This window comes from Tamandua tetradactyla, chromosome 23, assembly GCF_023851605.1.
Source record: "Tamandua tetradactyla isolate mTamTet1 chromosome 23, mTamTet1.pri, whole genome shotgun sequence".
NCBI lineage: Eukaryota > Metazoa > Chordata > Mammalia > Pilosa > Myrmecophagidae > Tamandua > Tamandua tetradactyla.
Window position 1 is genome coordinate 21028114 of NC_135349.1, and position 19298 is coordinate 21047411.

A 19298-nucleotide genomic window follows, 5' to 3' on the forward strand; every position below is an offset into this window, starting at 1 on the left:
ACAACATATCATTTCCATTTTACCAAGGTCTATTCAGCTGGACATAGCACAGGTAAGTTTCAACAATAATACTTTACATACCCCATCAAAAGGTATAATATAAAACAAAGATTACAATTTCAAGAAAAGCAATGTTTTCATCTGTATGTACAAGAATATAATAATTCCAGCAAAGGTGCCATCACAAATAAACTAAGATTAGGGGTGCAGGGGTAGTTCAGTGGTACAACTCTCACCTGCCTTGCAGGAGACCTGTGTTTGATTCCCAGACCATACACTTCCCCCCATTCCATGTACAAATACATTTCAACAAATGGTACTTTCATGGAAAAAGAATGGAATGTAAACTGCACCACACAGCATACAAAAAAAGGTAAGATTGCCTTTATACATAGAAGCTGTATCAATTTACATGTTTAAAATATGAATCACATGATTAATAGCCTCCTTTCTGTCACATATAGTTACTGTCTGAAAGAATAGGAACAAGTATCAGATGACATGAAGTGGGTAATAGATGAATAACAACATACCAATAAATTTTATTCTTTCTGTAGACCTCATTAGAAGCCAAGAAAATGCAATGTTAATGAAAAACTACACACCCATGACTGAGTTTATTCTCCTGGAACTGACAGATCAAGCTGATTTGCAACCTGTCTTTTTGTGGTATTCCTAGTGATCTATCTTATCACAGTAATTGGCAACATGACCATGATTTTGTTAATCAGAAGTGACTCAAAATTTGACATCCCAATGTATTTCTTCCTCGGTCACCTGTCCTTTGTTAATGTCTGTTATTCCACCACTGTCACTCCTCAGATGCTAGTTAATCTCTTATCCAAGAGAAAAAACATTTCCTTCAATGGTTGTTTGACACAATTCCACTTTTTCATTTCCCTGGTGATTACAGATTATTATACACTGTCAGTCATGGCTTATGACCGCTACATGCCATCTGTAAGCCTTTGTTGTATGGGAGTAAAATGTTCAAACGCACCTGCCTCTCTCTGGTCACTGCTTCCTATATTTACAGCTTTGCAAGTGCTCTTGTCCAGATCATCCTGATGCTGTGTCTGTCCTTCTGTGGACCCAATGAGGTCAACCATTTTTACTCTGCACACCCACCTCCAATAGTCCTTGCTTGTTCAGATACCTATGCCAAAGAAACTGCCACGTTTGTGGTGGCTGGTTTCAACCTCACTTGTTCTCTCACTATCATCCTTGTCTCTTATATTTTCATCTTCACAGCCATCCTGGGCATCCATTCAGCTGAGGGGGGGCACAAAGCTTTCTTCACCTGTGGGTCCCATCTGATGTCTGTCACCATCTTTTATGAAACTCTGTTATGCACACATTTGAGGTCCCCTTCTGAGACATCTGTACAACAGGGGAAAATTGTTGCTGTCTATTATATCTTTGTGAGCCCTATGTTAAATCCTTTCATCTACAGCCTGAGGAACAAAGATGTCAAAAGAGTACTAAGGGAAGTTTTTCAAAAGAAACTGTTTGCTAAATAAGGTAAGCATTTTTTAATGAAGGTACATAATGTATCTTCATTAACTGTCCTGTTAGTGAGCACTTTAAGTTACAAATCATTTTCTGTCTTGGAGTAATTTTGTCTTTCTTTATCACTTATGGAAGTTGGAACAATGCGTTAAGTTATTTGGTAGAGTATACAGTGTCTCTCAATGAATTAAAACACAAAAACACACACAAATTCAAAGACAAACCAAAGGTACTGATATTGCTCTATAAAACCAGATAAAACAGATGATTCCATCTTTAGTAGCCATACTTGTGCAAAGATATGTAAAACAAAATTATGACATGCTAAGGCAAAGGCAACTTACTGCATTTTATAGTGCTTAATAACTTCTAAACTATTTCTCAGATATCTGCCAACCACAGGAAGAACATTTTTATTCTTTTATAGAGAATAAAAGGAAGAACTTTTGGGTATATCTCAGTTTATTTATCTAAGAAAGCCCTTGAAATGATCTTTTCAGTAAAATGGACTTCTCATAAACCTTTTGTTAGCAGTTTTATTGAGATATATTCTCATAACAAACCTCCATCCAAAGTTTATATTCAGTGGCTCACAATATCATCACATAGCTGTGCATTTCTCACCACAACTGATTTTAGAAAATTTTCATTACTCAAACACAAAAACCCATGCCCTTTATCCTTCCCCATTGACCTTTAGCATTAGTAAGTTGCATGTTATTATTCATAATAGATTATTAAAATATTAATGTTAACTTTAGTCCACCGGTTTGCAATAGTTGCATTATCCTGTATATCACTCTATCATTAACTCCTTGTAATAGTGGCATCTATTTGTTCTAGTTCATGAAAGAAAATTTTTATATTTTTACTATAAATCACAGTCATCATCCACCACAGGGTTCACTGTATTATACAGATGTTTTATCTTCTAGAGTTCCTTCTAGTGACATACATGGCACTAAACTTCCCCTTTCAACCAAATTTTCATGCATAATTCAGTGTTATTAATCACACTGACTGTGTTGTCCTAGGATTACCTCTATCCATTGCCAAACATTTAAATTCAACATAGTTAAAAATTCTGCACACATTAAACCCCTGGTCCCTGTTCTCTACCCTCAATTCTATCTCATGGGAACATATATTCTAGATTTTAACTCTATGAGTTTACCTATAATAATCTTAGTGAGATCATAAAATATTTTTCTTTTTGTGAGTCTGCCTTATTTCACTCAATATGATGTCCTATAGGTTTATCCATATTGTTGCATACTTCCGGGTGTCCCCTCATTTCTTCTTACTGCTAAGTATTCCATCATATGTGTGTACACATTTTATTTATCCATTGTTCAGTTTATAGACACTTGAGTTATTTCCATCCTTTGGCAATTATGAATAATGCCACGACAAACATTGTTCGGCAAATGTCCATTTGCATCCCAGCTTTCAGTTCTTCTGCATCATACCTCATAGCAGAATTGATGGATCATATGGAAGTTCTATTGATAGACTTCTGAGGAAACACCAAACTGTCTTCCATAGTAGCTGCAACATTCTGCATTCCCTCCAGCAGTGAATAGATGCTTCTATTTCTCCATATCCTTTCCCACATTTGTAGTTTCCTGTGCATTGTATAAAAACTATTTTAATAGGTATGAAATTATATCTTATGGCTTTGATTTTCATATCTCTCATAAGTAGTGAAGTTGAGCTTTTTAACTATTGGTACATCCTCTTTGGAAAAGTGTCTTTTCATGTCTTTTTCCTATTTTTAAATTTGATTGTTTGTCTTTTTATTGTTGAGCTGTAGGATTTCTCTATGTATTCTGGATATTAAACCCTTGCCAGATATGTGGTTTCCAAATATTTTCTACCATTAAGTAGACTCCCTTTTCACCTATGACAGTCCTTTGAAGCACAAATATAGTCAATTTTGAGGAGGTATCATGTATTCATTTTTTCTTTCATTACCTGTGTTTTGGAAGTAAAGTCTAAGAATCCATTGCCTTCCCTGAGATGTTTCATATGCTTCCCTACATCTTTTCCTAGGATTTTCATGTTAGTGGCTCTTAAGTTTAAGTCTTTGCTCCATTTTTTAGTTAATTTTTGTATGGTTGTAAGATAGGCATCCTCTTTCTTTCTTTTGGATAGGGGTATCCAATTCTTCGAACACCATTTATTGAACAGACTGTTTTGCCCAAGCTGAGTGGACATGGGAGCCTTGTCAAAAATCAAGTGACAGTAAATCTGAGGGTCTATGTTTGAATTTTCAATTCAATTCCATTGATCAATCTGTCTAAATTTATGTTACTACCATGATGTTTTGACTGCTGTAATTTTGTAATATGCTTTTAAGTCAGGAAATATAAGTTCTCCATCTTCATTCTCCTTTTCCAAGACATTTTTGGCAATCTGAAACCCCTACCCTGGCAAATAAATTTGATAGTTGACTTTCCCATTTCTGCAAAGTAGGTGTTGGGATTTTGCTTGATACTGCATTACTTTTGTATGTAAATGTGAGTAGTATTGAGATCTGAACAATACTTAGTCTTACAACCCATGAACACAAAGTCTTCTATTCATTTACCTCTTCTTGGATTTATTTTAGCAGCATCTTGTAGTTTTCTGAATGTAGACCCTTTATATGTTTGGTTAAGTTTAGACCTAGATATTTGAGTCTTTTAATTCTTACTGTAAATGGATTTTTTTCTTGATTTCCTCCTCAGTGCATTACTAGTATGTAGAAATACAACTGATTTTTGTGTGTTGACATTGTATCATTTCATACTGCAGACTTGTTTATTGCTTTAGTACCTTTATCACAGATTTTTCAGGATTTTCTAAATATGGGATCATGTCATCTGCAAATAGTGAAAGTTTTAGTTCTTCCTTTTCAAAGTGGATGCTATTTATTCCTTTTCAATGCCTGATTGCTCTAGGTAGAACTTCTAACAAAATGCTGAATAACTGGAGACAGAGGGCATCTTTATCTTGTTCCCCATCTTGGAGAGAAAACTCCCAGTTTCATATATTTCCATTATATCATGTTGAGGATGTTACTTTTGAGTCCTCCCTTTCAAAATATTTTTATCAAGAAAGGAAACTGGACTCTTTCAAATGCCTTTTCTGTATCAATCAAGATAGTCATGTGGTTTTTCCCTTTCAATTACTAATTGTGGTGTATACATTAATTTTAATTATTTGTGTTGAAGTGATATTGTGTACTTGGAATGAAATCCAATTTTCCATGGTGTGTAATTCTTTTAATGTACAGTTGGATTTGATTTGCACATATTTTTTGTTACAACTTCTTAATTCATTCACTTATGTTTGTTGATGAACTATTATCCAACAGATGTGTGCTAGATGGGGAGAATACAGTTCTTGCACATAAGGAGTTTACAGTGTAGTGGAGGAAATAGACACATGCACTTGAATTACCACTCAGTGTGCATCCTATTTGACAGGGATAAGGCAGAAGATGGTAAAAGCTGGGAGAGTGGAGGTGGAGGCCAGGCTCAGATCTGTGGAGGCAGAGAAGGTTTCAACCTGAAACTTTGTTACTATGAAGAACAAATTGGATGTTGCCATATGGAAGTGCTGACTGGAAGAAAGCTGAGGAAGGAAACACTTTATAAACATTGAGTGAATGAAGGATGAACTAGGATTATGGGACAGGAGGAGGAATGGTAACAGCATACAAATAAGGAAATATTCTACTCAGTATATGAAAACAAGGATTCAAACCTGACCCTGCGACCTACTGGATATGTGGCTCTGGGTGAGACAGTCAGTCACTGTTCTTTAAGCTGAGCATTATTCATCTGGTGGAAACTTGAGGATGGAGAGGATATAGTTTAATAAAAAAGAAAAAGAAAACATAAAAGCAGGCAATCATCAAAATTTTAATATAAAACTTTTCTGTGTGGCTTCCATAGAACTTTAGTATAAATGCTGGTAAATTTGAAATTATGCTAATACACTGACATGTGATCAACTCCCTGATCCATGAGTGCTCCATTTAAACCCAAGAGGGTTAATTCATGATGTAACATTCATCTCTTCGCCTCAGACATTCTGAGATTTGCTTTACAGCATGAGTTTCCACCTTCCTTTTCCTGGTATAAATTCACTTATATTTTACCACTTAAAGACACATCAAAAAAATTCTCTAAGCAGGGGTTGAGAAAATAAGTGCAAATCAGGTTCTGAAGTTTTTGTGTTTTGTTTTATCATTTTTATCTTTACTCTGAAGGAAATTGTATTAAAGTCTTATGCTGAGGCTTACAGATCATAGGCCTTTACAATCTTTAGAAATCAGGTTTTTTCTGACTGAAAATCATGCCAGCACAGGAATGCTGAATTTTCTTTGTAAAACAAAACATGCTCTTCTCTTCGTGACTGAGTGTAAACAAGGAGGTTGGCTATGAAAGGTGTTAACTATTTCTAAAAGCAGACATTATAAGCTAAATTTATCCAAGGCATTTTTCTAAGCACCTTAAATGAACCAACTATTGCATTTCCTGTGACAGCGCTATTTCCCATTTTATAATTGGGAAAACAGAGACCAAGCAGGTCACATAACTTGCCACTTTCAAGAGTTTGTTACTGTTGGAGCATGAGTCAATATCACTAATTGTCATTGGTTTCATAAAATTCCACCTTTCTAAAAACTAAATTATTAAATCCTTAGACTTTGAAGATATTAGAACAGGACCTGGTTTATTTATTTTTCCAAGTTTGTAACTCAGCTAAATGTCACCCAATTTTACTCAGAAAATTATTTCATAGCATATGTGCATTTTGGCTCCAAGTTCTAGTCAGAGCAATTGTTCACTTAAAGGAATTCTCTGAGCACAGAGAGAGAGGTCAGAGAGTTGGTGCTATCATCAGTCACTGGCCATGTGCATCTGATTAGAAAGACTGCCCAGTGATATGCTGAGCATTAGACAGTGTCCACCTCTACTGAGGGCTGACACAGCTCAGGGTTGCATGGTCAAAATTCACATGTCTTTCTGCTGACTCTGAAACTCCTGTCTCAGCCTGGAACACCATCAGTGTACTCTTTCTTCCTTCTAGAGGCTCTGGGTCATTGCCTTTAAGCATCTTATTTCTTGAATTTAATAATTTCTTCTCCTTCATCATTGGTTAGAACATTTCTAAATTGCCAATATAGTTAGAAGGAAAAGGGGGTGAAGTGAAGGAGATGTATGTTGACCCATCTACTCTACTTATCCCATATATTTAGACAAATTCTTTTTGAAAACAGATTATAAGAGAAATCAGATTTTATCTGTCCTTCTGATGGCATAGAGTTTGATACATCCCTGATGTGAAAACAGTAATTTATTTATTTTTTACTGTGACTCCTTATTTCCAGTAAGTGAAACAGCTGTATTTAGAAGGATTTTAAGATTGTTTCTTAAAAGGTAACTGATTATTATGTCTTTACTGTTTATTTAAAACATATTGCCCATCTCCATTTTTGCAAGGAAAAAATGGACAAAGTGATGTTTTCCCCCCTGCAGTCTTCTTGGACAAATTTACTTTTGGAGCACCCTATTTTTAAAAAAAAAAAATTCATATATGATCCTTCCTGATGTAGTAGGAGTATGAGAACCTCAAGTGATCTCTATAAAAAGCTTTATCAGAATTCACTTTCATCTTTTTGGATAATATTCTACAGAATTATCACTTGGTGCAAAGGAACCAAGAAAAAGAGTCACTACACTCACCTTCATATAAATGCATTTTTTAGAAGTTGAATTAGAGAATGAGTTCTTATAGCTGATTCATACAATCTGGAATCCCTTACATTCTCTGAAAAATGTACGTATGTGCATTTATTTTGGTTGAGAATTCACGGTTACATTGAGTGTTTCAAATATTTCATGGTAAAAATAAAACCAAAGAATCTTAAGAACCTTATTAAAATGAGTTCATTAAACAGCTTCTTGTTTCTTTTTCCAAAAAAAAAAAACCAGCTATTTTCTTATTAGCATCCAATTGAATGGCATATAAAATTCATCTGGACTTCTAGTCCTTTGAAATGGCATGGTCACTTGGGCTGAAACAATTCATTTGTAGCTGTTCCTCTTGTTCTTTGTGTTTGTGTATGTGGTAGGGGTGGGGGTGTTCTCCTTCTGATGCCATATTCCTCTCATTATCCACCTCTGGGACCAGGTGCTGCCCTCCTTCATCATGGGAGTGAGACTTGTGAAGTTATATTGGGCCTTGTGCTTGAAGAGGTGGTCTGAAGTGCTCAAAATTCTTTATAATTTTGACCAAGGGTCCCTGCATTTTTATTTTGCACTGGGCTATACTAATTAAGTAGGATGTTTCAGTTCCAGATTCTATAACTCAAAGGTTTCCCTTACCCAGCTGCTACTTCCTCAGCCTACTCAAACAGGTAGAGGTTCTCCTTGATGGTGACCTGGAAAAACTGCAAACTTCTTGTTCAGAAGCTGTTCACCTTTTAGTGACCTGGCCTGGCACAGGCAGCCTGACCTGTTGCAATTACGTTTCTCTGTAAACATATCTGATTAGTAATAATTTTTTACATTTTTGCACTTTTCAGTGCTTCTGCTTTACTTCAATTGGATTTATCTGTATCTGATATTCTGAGCTTATGAATCAAAACCCTTTCAGGTCCCAAAGGCAGTCTACAAGTGACATGTAATGAACGAGTCCTCCTGTCAATGTATCCCTCAAATTCCATTTCTTATCATGCTTTTTTTTTAAAATATGAAAGCCCCATATAATAAGCTTTTTCCTCCCATTTTTCTGTCTTTTGGCTTGCACTATCTAATTTCTCCGGAGTTTCCTATGTGCAAAGGAATATGAAAATACCTCCTAAAGCCACCATGTTGCTGTCACAAGAGTACATGCTGCTTTCAGAGGCTAGACATTTCTTCAGGAGAAGTTGCAAATAGCCTCTTACCCCTGTTTCAGTAAAGCTTGCTGATATTCTTGATAGGAATGTTATAAGAGTTCATAAATCAGTCTTTCAATGAAGGGAAACATTCAAAGTAGGGAAACTCTGAGCTGAAAGGTCTGTATTTCTCTACATGAATTCTGCACACACACAAATAAACCCACATGCATTCTGCCATGCACCCATCACTCACAGTTTCTGAAGAATGGTCACTTTATAGTTCTTTTTATTCTTCCTAGAAGGTCTTACACAAGAGATCTTTATTTCTTGTTTACTTCCTCATTCTTTTTGGTGCTTAAAAAATTTTTGCCTCTTCCTCACTTTCCCTTTTCCTCCTTTCTCCCAAATCCCATTTCTTTTAGTTTTCCCCAGAGCATTCACTCTCATTTGAAACTTCATTTATTTACTTATTATAAATGGAATGTACTATCTATCACTGCCCACTAGAATATGAGCTCCAGAAGGGAGGAATTTGTGAAGGCTTTGCTCATTTATATATCAATAGTGCCTAAATGCATGATGTCATGAATATTAATACATATTTGCTTTATGAACATTCAGTTTGAGTCCCACAATGATTTGAAAAGGAATCAGTACACATCAATACCACTTACAAGTGGAGAAATAGAGTGACTTCCCATCATTATTAAGCAGTAAAACTGCAAAATCAATATTTTAATCCAGGGCCCCCAAATGTCCCTTAAGGTAAACTTTTCTATTGTTTCTAAGTTTAGTGTTCCCTGAGAACAGGTGACCACAGACTATGTGTCAGCTGCACAGTACATATCTATGAGTTTACCAATAAGCCACAAAGTAGAAAATGCCTACTGTTAAGGGGAAGATGAGTGATTCAGCTCTGCTTTTTATGTTGCAATATTCAGAGATGCCTTTATGTCCTTGTCTCAGCTGTCCATTTGACACTTTATTCCTCAAGGCTGTTGGTATCTATATATGGTATTTTCTGGCAAAGTTTCAGTTTAGGTTGGCAGTCTGTTGTACCAGCACCTAGTTCAGATGGCTCTGAAATAAGGTGGCTTGAGTTGGTATTGCACACTGGTAGCAGTGTGACCTTAGCTTATTTACCTGATCATCCTATGCTTCATTTTTTTCATCTATAATCACGATAATGACAGTATCTACTATGGGAGGATATTGTGATGATTAAATCTGTTATTGCATGCAATATAGAAACTAAAACCAATTATGTAATTAATGATCACCATATATTAGAAATAACTATTTTTGGTTTATTCAACAAATATTCATTACATACCTTCTGTCCTGCTTACTGGAGGTATACATGCAAATAGAGACCTCTCTACCAGTCTTATATTAATGGAAGACTTAGTGACAAATTTTTAAAGAAAATACAATGTAGGATAGATGAAAATAGACTTTAAGTATGAGAAAAAAGGGAAAAATAAAAGTAGCATCTTGAGAAAAGAAAAGAATTTTAGTAGAGGTTTGTGAGTGAACTTAGAATGTAGAGGAAATAGTAGTACACCTTGACAGATACAAGCTGTGGTTAATAGCTTAAATATTGAATATGCAAATACTAATTTTGTGTTCTTTATTTAAACTTTGTCATTGCTAGTGACCATCTTCAAATACAATGAGAATTCATTTAATTTGAAGATAACTTTATTCTTTTATTTGACATACATTCATTGAAACACTATGACTGTATCTCTCCAAGGAACATAAACATTAAAATCCTTTGGATAGCTTATTAAATATGCAGGTCTTGGTATATTGTGTAAAATTTCCTGAAAAATGTCCCTGTGAATTTGGTGGAAAACAATCTTCCCAAATAATTCCCTTGTACATTAAGGTTCAACAAGCCTTTTATTCTCTTTTGTATATGACATCATACAAAATTCAACAAGGAAAAGCAGTGAGTAAAATATTGTAAGTCATTTATCCTTTCAGACAAGAACAGATTATTCTTCCTTATTTTAATTCAGTACACAAGTATGTGCTGAACAGACATGGTAAAATTGTGAGCTAGAATTTGTCCTTGCCTTTGAATAACTGATATAAGTGGAAGAGAAAGCAGGTGTATTTTATAAACATAAGGAGAAAAAAAGACTGTGCTAGAAACATAGAGATAGACCTAAAGTAATTTATTCAGTCTCACATGAAAGGAAAGAAATGAGAAATTCTTCCAAAAGGTGAAGCCGTAAACTGGGCCTTTTCCAATACAGAGTTTCAGATGGAAGACAATTCTAAGGAGACTTGGGCTTGTGGGACACTTGGAATTGTGTTGATGCAGGAACGGTACAGGCATAAGTATAGCTGTTGCTGTAAGTACAGCTAACCCATAGACATAGATATACAGGTAATTTATAAGAACTCACTATAAAGGAAAATTAAATAATGAATTAGTAAAAGTATGAAATTTCTGTATGTAATATGCAGAAAGAGAAGATTTTGCATGGCATGTTCGAGTTTAGAGACAATGATTTCAATTGTCTTTAACATGAATTGTAGTTATATGTCTTCTTCATTTCCAATATTCTTAAGAGCAAGCACAAACTCTCAAGTAATGCTCGTCTAAAATGGCACTGGAATAACAGAATTCATTCTCCTGGGGCTTTCAGATCTACCAGAACTCCAGCCTCTTCACTTTCTGTTGTTTCTGATTGTTTACCTCATCACTCTCCTAGGCAACCTGGCACAGTGGTGGTAATCAGACTGCACTCTCACCTTCACACACCCATGAACTTCTTTTTCACCATCTTAGCCTGTGTGAACTTGTGCTACACCTCCAATGCAACCCCACAGATGCTGAGAACTTTGTTATCTGAGGAGACTATTTCCTGTGCTGGCTGCTTTACACAGTGCTCTGTTTTCATCGCACTCCTCCTTACCAAGATCCATATGCTGGCAGCCATGGTCTATGACCGTCGTATGGCCATATGCAACCCACTGTGCTACAGTGTGAAAATGTCCAGGAGAGTCTGCCTCTGCCTGGCCACATTTCCTTATGCTACAGCTTCTCAGATGGTCTGTTCCAGGCCATCTTGACCTTCTGCTTGAGCTTCTGTAGATCCAATGTCCTCAACCACTTCTACTGTGCTGACACACCCCTCAATAAACTTTCTTGCACTGATAACTATGTCAAGGAACATGCCACGCTCATATCAGCTGACTTCAACCTCTCCAGTTCCCTCACCATCATCCTGGTGTCCTCTGTCTTTTTATTGCTGCCATATTCAGGATCAAATCAGCAAAAGAAAGGCAAAAGTCATATCTGTGGTTCTCACATGATGACTGTCTCTCTATTTTATGGGACAACCTACTGTGTGTGTGTAAGACTACCAACAGATAAAACTGTTGAGGAATCCACAGTAATAGTTGTCTTTTACATCTTTGTAAGTCCAATGCTTAAACCGTTGATCTATAGTTTGCAAAACAAAGACATAAAGCAGGCCTTGGAAAATATCTTGAGAGGAAATGTGGTCACTAAAATGGCAATACCTCCACTTTCCAGGAAACCATAATTCTAAACCTCCCTCAAATGTCTTTACATTTGATGCAATTTAGTGTTCTCTATGGGTAGTGCTCTTCTGTCTGTGTTAAAGTCTAGGGAACAAGAAGCTGCATTTCACTTTAAAATCTAGGCTCTCACACCCCAACTTTTGGTCCATGAATCTGCACCATCAGCATTGCCTCAGGGCCTGTTAGAAATGCAGAATCACATCCTGACCTCAGATCTCTGTTTGAAAATCTGCATTTTAACCAAATCCCCAGGTGATTTTTAATCTTACAGTTAAGAGAAATACTGCTTTAGGTCCCAAATTCCCTACTTGTATGACTTGGCACATTGGTGTGCTCTGACTGCTTATGAAAATAAGTATTACAACATTGTTCTCATTTCTGTTCCTTGAATTTCCTTTATTGCCAATCCTATTTAGAGAGTTCTTGAAGATGTACATCTTCCTACACTCTCTACTGATCTTTGAGTAAAGAAGAAACTGTGGTTTATGACAGTGATTTCTCTTTCTGAAGAAAGTGCATCTATAGTGGAGGAAGTAGCAATGGGAAAAGAGGTGAGGGGAGTCAGACTGAGTTTGGGGATCTTTCTCAATGAGCTGTAGCAACCCATTTCCTCCATTTGACCTTCCCGCCCAGGGAGAAGACTTTATCTCTCACCTTCACTTGTAAAACTGAAGTTGCTGTGACAGGAAGGATGAAACTTGAAGGAAAATAGAGGATTTGACAAAGCAATGGGTCCTAACAGAGTACCTACTTTTATTTGAATATTGATTTTACTGATTTTATTCCTGATTATGCTTAATTAAGTTGTATTAATTATTCTTTCTTGAGGATAGTCCTAGTGGTTACAGTGTTTAGATGTATGAGTCATTAGAGGGAAAATGTGATCTGGGGGAGGAATTGAAATTGTTCCAGCCTCTTTGCAAACCTCAAGTAAGCAAATTAGCTTTGCCATCAGGATCAGTGCTAAATTGATGTAAAAGGTTTTTGTACTCTGCAAAATCCTAGTTTCCTTGCTCCCTCAAAATGTGGATTATTTCCTAAATTCCTTTTTGGGAGGGCAATAAAGACTTTCTTTCATTTTCACCTCTGAGAATGAAAGAAAGAAAAAACTATATTTACATAAATATTTATTAGGTTGAATATAAAATAACTGTATTAGAAAAGACTCATTTTTAATACAAGGAATGAAATCTCCTTAAACTAGTTAAGGCAACAAGGAATGAAATCTTCTAAAACTATTTAAGGGAACAAAGGTAATTTTTGTGAATATGCAGTGTATCTCACACCATCCGAAGAGTAGAGTGCATCTCAGGAATCAAATGGAATGAATGTGGGTCATGAGAAAATTTATGTCTCATTTTCTATACCATATCTACATGTCGCTATCATATATAATACTTGAGTAGTGAAGACGGGCCTTCTGTCCTGCAACCTTGCAAATTTCTCTAATTCTGGTAGGATTTTTGTTTTTCCATTTATATATTCCTAAATTTACTTCATGCCCTCTGGGAATTAAGAGTTTTTACTTCTTTTCAATATTAACAATGTTTATATCTTTTTACTTCCTCCTTACACTGGCTCAGACTGATAGTACAATTTCAATAGAAGTTATGAACACAGATAAACATGTCTGGTCCCCATCTTTGAGGTGGGGAACATTTTCAATGTGTCATAAGGTAATATGGATTTAGCTGTAGATTTTTCAAAGATGTCCTTTATCTGATTGAGCAAGTTCCTTTCTTTTCTTTGCTGAGAATTATTATCATTAATGGGTTTGAATTTTGTAAAATATTTCCTGCATATATAAAATGGTCCTATGATAATCACCTTTACCCTGTTAATATGATGTAATATCTTCAATTTATCCTGCATTCCTGAGATTAAATCAGTTTATAATGATGTGTTATCTTTTCTATCTATTGATGGATTAGATTTGTTAAAATATGATTAAGATTTTTTTCATCTCTTCTTAAGAGGGATAACTACGATGAAACTTTCTCATTTTTAACAACTTTGACAGGTGTTATTAGTAGGATTATGATAGTTTCATAAAATGAATTGAGAAGTATCTTAACTTCCTGCATTTTCTGAAAGGTTTGATAAAGAGAGTCTATTTTATCCTTAAGTAGTTGGTATAGTTTACCAGCAAAATCATCAGGTTCTAGTTTCCATTGTGTGAAATTTTTTATTGTGCATTCATTTTTTTATATGTATTAGGGTAATTTTTGTAATCTCTCAAGTAATCCATCCATTTAGTTTATGGTGACAAACGTATAAAATTGTTTACAAATTCTCCTATATTTTTATTTTTTCATTATTTTTTCATGGGGGAGTTTCCAATATCCTTTTAATGATAGTACTAAATTTTCAAATATCTCTTCCATTCTGTATTGAGTTGTGTATTCTCTTATTTTTTTCTTTTGTTAGTCTGAAAAGGGATTTATAAATTTGATGAATTGTTTTCAAAGAATCAATATTTAATTTTGCTATTTTCATTGTATGTTTTCTATTTCATAGATTACTTACTTCCTTTTGTCTCTCATGTTGGGGGTTATTTTATCATTTCTTTTAATTATTCAGAGTGAGACCGGATAATTTATTTCATATTTTATTTTCTCAAAAAATAAAAACTAAATGTTTTCCCCAAGCACTGCTTTAATGTTAATTTTGGTACTTTCTTTTCTATTATACAATTTGCATTATTTTCTTATTTCTCTAGGATATCTTCTTCTATCCTTTGGGTTATTGAGAAAATTGTGCTTAATATACATATATTTGGGGATTTTGTATATACATATATTTATTGCTATCAATTTCTAATGTGATTCTATTATACACAGAAATATGCTCTTTGTGATATTAATCTTTTAAAATTTGTTTATATTTGTTTTATGGGTCAGTGTGTGATCTGTATTCCATGAGTATCCCATATATACTTTAAAGGAATATGCATTCTTCAGTTGTTGGATGTTGTTCTAGTTTATTAGCTGTCAGAATGCAATATACCAGGAAGGCAATGGCTTTTAAAGGGGACTTTAATAAGTTGCTAGTTTACAATTCTAAGGCTGAGAAATTGTCTCAACTAAAACAAGTCTATAGAAATGTCCAATCTAAGGTATCCAGGGAAAGATATCTTGGTTCAAGAAGTCCAACAAAGTTCAGGGTTTCTCTCTCAAGTAAGAAGGCACATGGCAAACACGGTTAGGGTTTCTTGCTCATCTGGAAAGGCATGTGGCAAACAGGACATCATCTGCTAGCTTTCTCTCCTGGCTTCTGGTTTCATGAAGCTACCGGGAAGGCATTTTCCTTCTTCTCTCCAAAGGTTACTGGCTGGTAGACACCCTGCTTCTCATGGCACATTGTTCACTGCTCTCTCAGAATCTTTCTCATTCTCCAAAATGTTTCTTCTTTGCTAAGATTCCAGTAAATTAATCAAGACTCATCCGAATGAGACACATCTCTGCCTAATCCAGTTTAACAACCACTCTTGATTGAATTACATCTCCAGGGAGATGACCTAATTACAGTTTCAAACATACTATACCGAATAGGGATTAGAAGAAACAATTGCCTTTACAAAATGGGATTAAGATTAAAACATGGCTTTTCTGGGGTACATACATTCTTTCAAACCAGCACAGATATCTTGTTCAGTAAATAACAATTAGGTAAAATTAATAATATTCAGATATTCTATATACTCATTTAATTATGATCTACTTTTCTTAAAAGATACTGTATTAAATATTCCTCTTTATTTCTGGTAATGCTTTTAACATGTTTTTTATTTTGTTTGATATGAAAAATTATATCTATCCATCTATCCATCTCTCATTTATTTATCCCTTATCTATCAGTTAAACAGATTTTAAAATCTTATCATTTTCCATCATTTGTATTCATTTTTATTTTTGTATTTATTTCTGATTTTTAAGTTGCATCACTTACAGACAGCATAGAGCTGGCTTACAAATTTTTAGAATCAGTCTGGAAATCTATAGGTTTAAATTTATGGAAGATTTACATTAAGGTAATTGATGTATTTGGTATGCTGATATTGGTATATTGGTATAAATCCACCAATTTTCATTTATTTTCTCTATTTCAATTTTCTTTTCTTCTTCTGTTCTTTTCCTTGGTTCCACTTTTTCTGATATCTTTGATGTTCACCTAACATTTTGTTAGTATTCCATCTATTTCCTTCATTGTTTTTTAAATATGCCACTTTTGATAATTTTAATGATTTCTCTGAGGATTAAAATACACATTTTTAATTATCACAGTGTACCTATACCTTCTAATTTTCCACTTCTTATTTCATGAGTTACACTTCATATATGATAGTATGAAGTATATACCACCTCCAACCTTTGAGTTAATTTTATCATATATTTTTACTTCTTCATACTTTAAAAACCCTGTTGTATATTAAGGCTTTTTTTTTGGCTTGAAGCAGTCACTTGTCTGTTAATGAAAATAATAAAGAAAAATAATAGAGTTTTATATTTACCCAAATAATTACCTTGTACAATATAATCATTTCTTCCTGTAGTTCAAATTTCCATCTGATATCATTCTGTGATAGCGTAAAAAATAAAACTTCCTCTATTCTGTTCTATCTTTTAAGTCTGTTGGCAACAAATGAATTCAGTTTTCTTAATAAATTATATCTCAGTTTTATCTTCTTTCTTGAGTATTTTTACTGGATTTATAGTTCTGGGTTGTTTCTTATTCTAATTTTTAAAAGAACTTGGACATTGTTATTCCACTGTCTTCTATCAACTTTTTTTCTGCTGTGAAGTCAGGAATGTTTGCATCATTGTTCTCTTCTCTCTATGTAACATTTCCTCAAGGTTTTCTCTTTATCATTTTCCAGTATTTGAATACTATTTATCTATGTAGGGCTTCCTTTTTATTGTGTTTGCTTGAAATTTGTTGAACATCTTTTCTTTAAGTAGATGTTCTCACCAAGTTGGAAAAGTTATAACAATTTTTTCTTCCTCCAATAATATCTATCTTAAATAATTGTATTTCCACAAGTCAGTGAATTTCTGTCTATTCTTTTTTTTACTCATTATTCTGTTGACTCTTCATACTGGATAATTTCTATGAATTGCCCTTTCATTTCCAAGACCGTTTCTTTTTCCATCTCCAATCTGATATTTAGCCTCACCTGTGAATTTTTCACTTTAGGTATGTGCTTTTTCCATTCTAGAATTTTTTTATGATTCTTTTTCATAGTCTCCACATCACTACTGGCATTTTTCATTTATATAATCATAAAATGACCTTAAATATATTTTCTAATATGTCCTTAACATATTTTAGTAGGTACCTTCTCTGCTAATTCTTGTACCTCTTTTATCTTGGCATTTATTTATATTGAGCACATCTATTTATGATCACATTTTATAATATTTCTATTTTTTCTTGCTTCGTATTTTTATTTATGCTGAAAACAGTGGATGATGCAATAAGCATCTGGAATTATGTTACCTTTCTTCAAGGGACATTAACTTTTGTTTGGAAATACACTTTGTTCTGATGGCTTGTTTTGACTCTACAGAGGGTGGGTTTTGGGTTTTGATAGGGCACATATGGAATAGCACTTATTCTAGGATGTGGGCCTTGCTCCAAAAATTGTGACCTTAATGTTGTCTCAGCCTGGTCCTTGGGTATTTGATAAGATGTCTTGTGTTTTCTCCTTCTGAAATCCTGTCTCTCACAGTATTTTGCACAACTAGTATTTCTATTCTCTCCTCAACATAGTAAAATTACTATCTCCTAAGTGTGGGGCACCTTGTTTGTTTTCTTCTCTCTGGGAGCTTGGTCCCATAATGCACATGTTAATGGCTAATAAAAGATGTTCAAAAATTATGTCCAGTTTTCAGTTGAAAGATCAGTTCAGTGCCTGACCTATCTCTCATCAGAAACAGAAATCTCATTCTGTGAATTTTGATGTGCACAGCCCAAAAAATGGTAGCTAGACCATATTAGATGCTTGCTCGATGGGGCTTGTTAGGCACCTCTTAATTTAATAAATACTGAAATGTAAATATAAACTGTACTTCTTAAAATCCAGGTAATATAGTAATTTGTTTTAAAAACTCAAATTGGAAGATTCTTAATGTTTCCAAGTCATGAGAGAAAGCATAAAGAAAGAAACAATCAATTTGTCTCTTAGTAGACTATGGTTTGAGCATTTTTCTCTTATGTGGACTGAAGCAAACAGAACTTGTATACATTCATTTGTTCATAAACTTCTGCTCCCTGTGGAGACAATGTCCTTTATTGGCAATGTGCTACACGTGAATTTAAACATTTTCTATAAAGTTCGATAGATATACTTTGGGCAAGTGGCAACTTATTTGATTTAATATTCTTGCTGAATTTGAAATAAAAATACCATATTATTGAATCAGTTTCAGGTTCACATTTTCCAACATTACATGCTACCTCCTAAACCCTGAATCTATCACCTTGAAATATGTCTGCTGCAACTCTTTGTGACATGATCTAAATTATTTTACTCACAGGGTTTTATAATCCAACTGCTATATTCCAGAGATTAAAGGCCTGTCTATAAACATTCACTCGAAAGCCAGTCTGTGGAAGGTTCTGTACCAAATGCAATTCAGACCAGAAAGGGCTACAGAAAGTATCAAAGCCCATGAGTTATGTTGTTTTTTATATCAGTATTAATTTTTCAAGTCATCTGATTGGGATAAATGATGACCAACAATGGAAAATTCCCATGAGAATAAGCTCCTGAGGGCACAAAACAATCAGCTTAACATGATCACAAATTGATATGATCATATTGCACAATACCTAGAGTCTAGTGAGTGTAAGTCTATACCAATTATTATTTTTCCCTGGGTGTCTTCTTGAAGTAATTTTGTAATTATTTTTTCAGGGTATGCTGAAAAAGCACTTTAGGGATAAAAGCTCTAAAGTGCAAGGTGGGTATAAATTGATCTCAGCAACTCATCTCTTGGAACATTAAGTGTCTCTGAGACAATCTTTCCATTGCTCAGGTAGAAATTAAATTGTACTTTCTCTTTAAGGACTTAAACTCATCAACTTAGCAATATTTCTTGAACATCTTTTTAAAGGTAGCACCCTAAAGCACTAATTTATCAACTAAGTTAAGGAGAAATAGACACAGTCAAAGAGGAATCATATTAATACTAGCAAAACAGAGCTTGCATAGAAATTTATAAATTCCTCTTTAAGTAACTGGGAAGAGAAACTTTGGGGAACAAATTTAACTAAGAAGCAAGTCTTTTTCCTAAGTGAATACTCAAAATAATTTTCACTGACACATCATTGGCTAGTAAAAAGCCATGAT

General features: G+C 34.4%; 2 pseudogenes; both read left to right on the forward strand.

Annotated features, from left to right (window-relative positions):
* Positions 1 to 583: 583 nt before the first annotated feature.
* LOC143666533 (olfactory receptor 5M5-like) lies at positions 584 to 1520 on the forward strand (annotated as a pseudogene).
* Positions 1521 to 10991: 9471 nt separating this feature from the next.
* Positions 10992 to 11949, forward strand: LOC143666699 (olfactory receptor 5M11-like; annotated as a pseudogene).
* The last annotated feature ends 7349 nt before the right edge of the window (positions 11950 to 19298 follow it).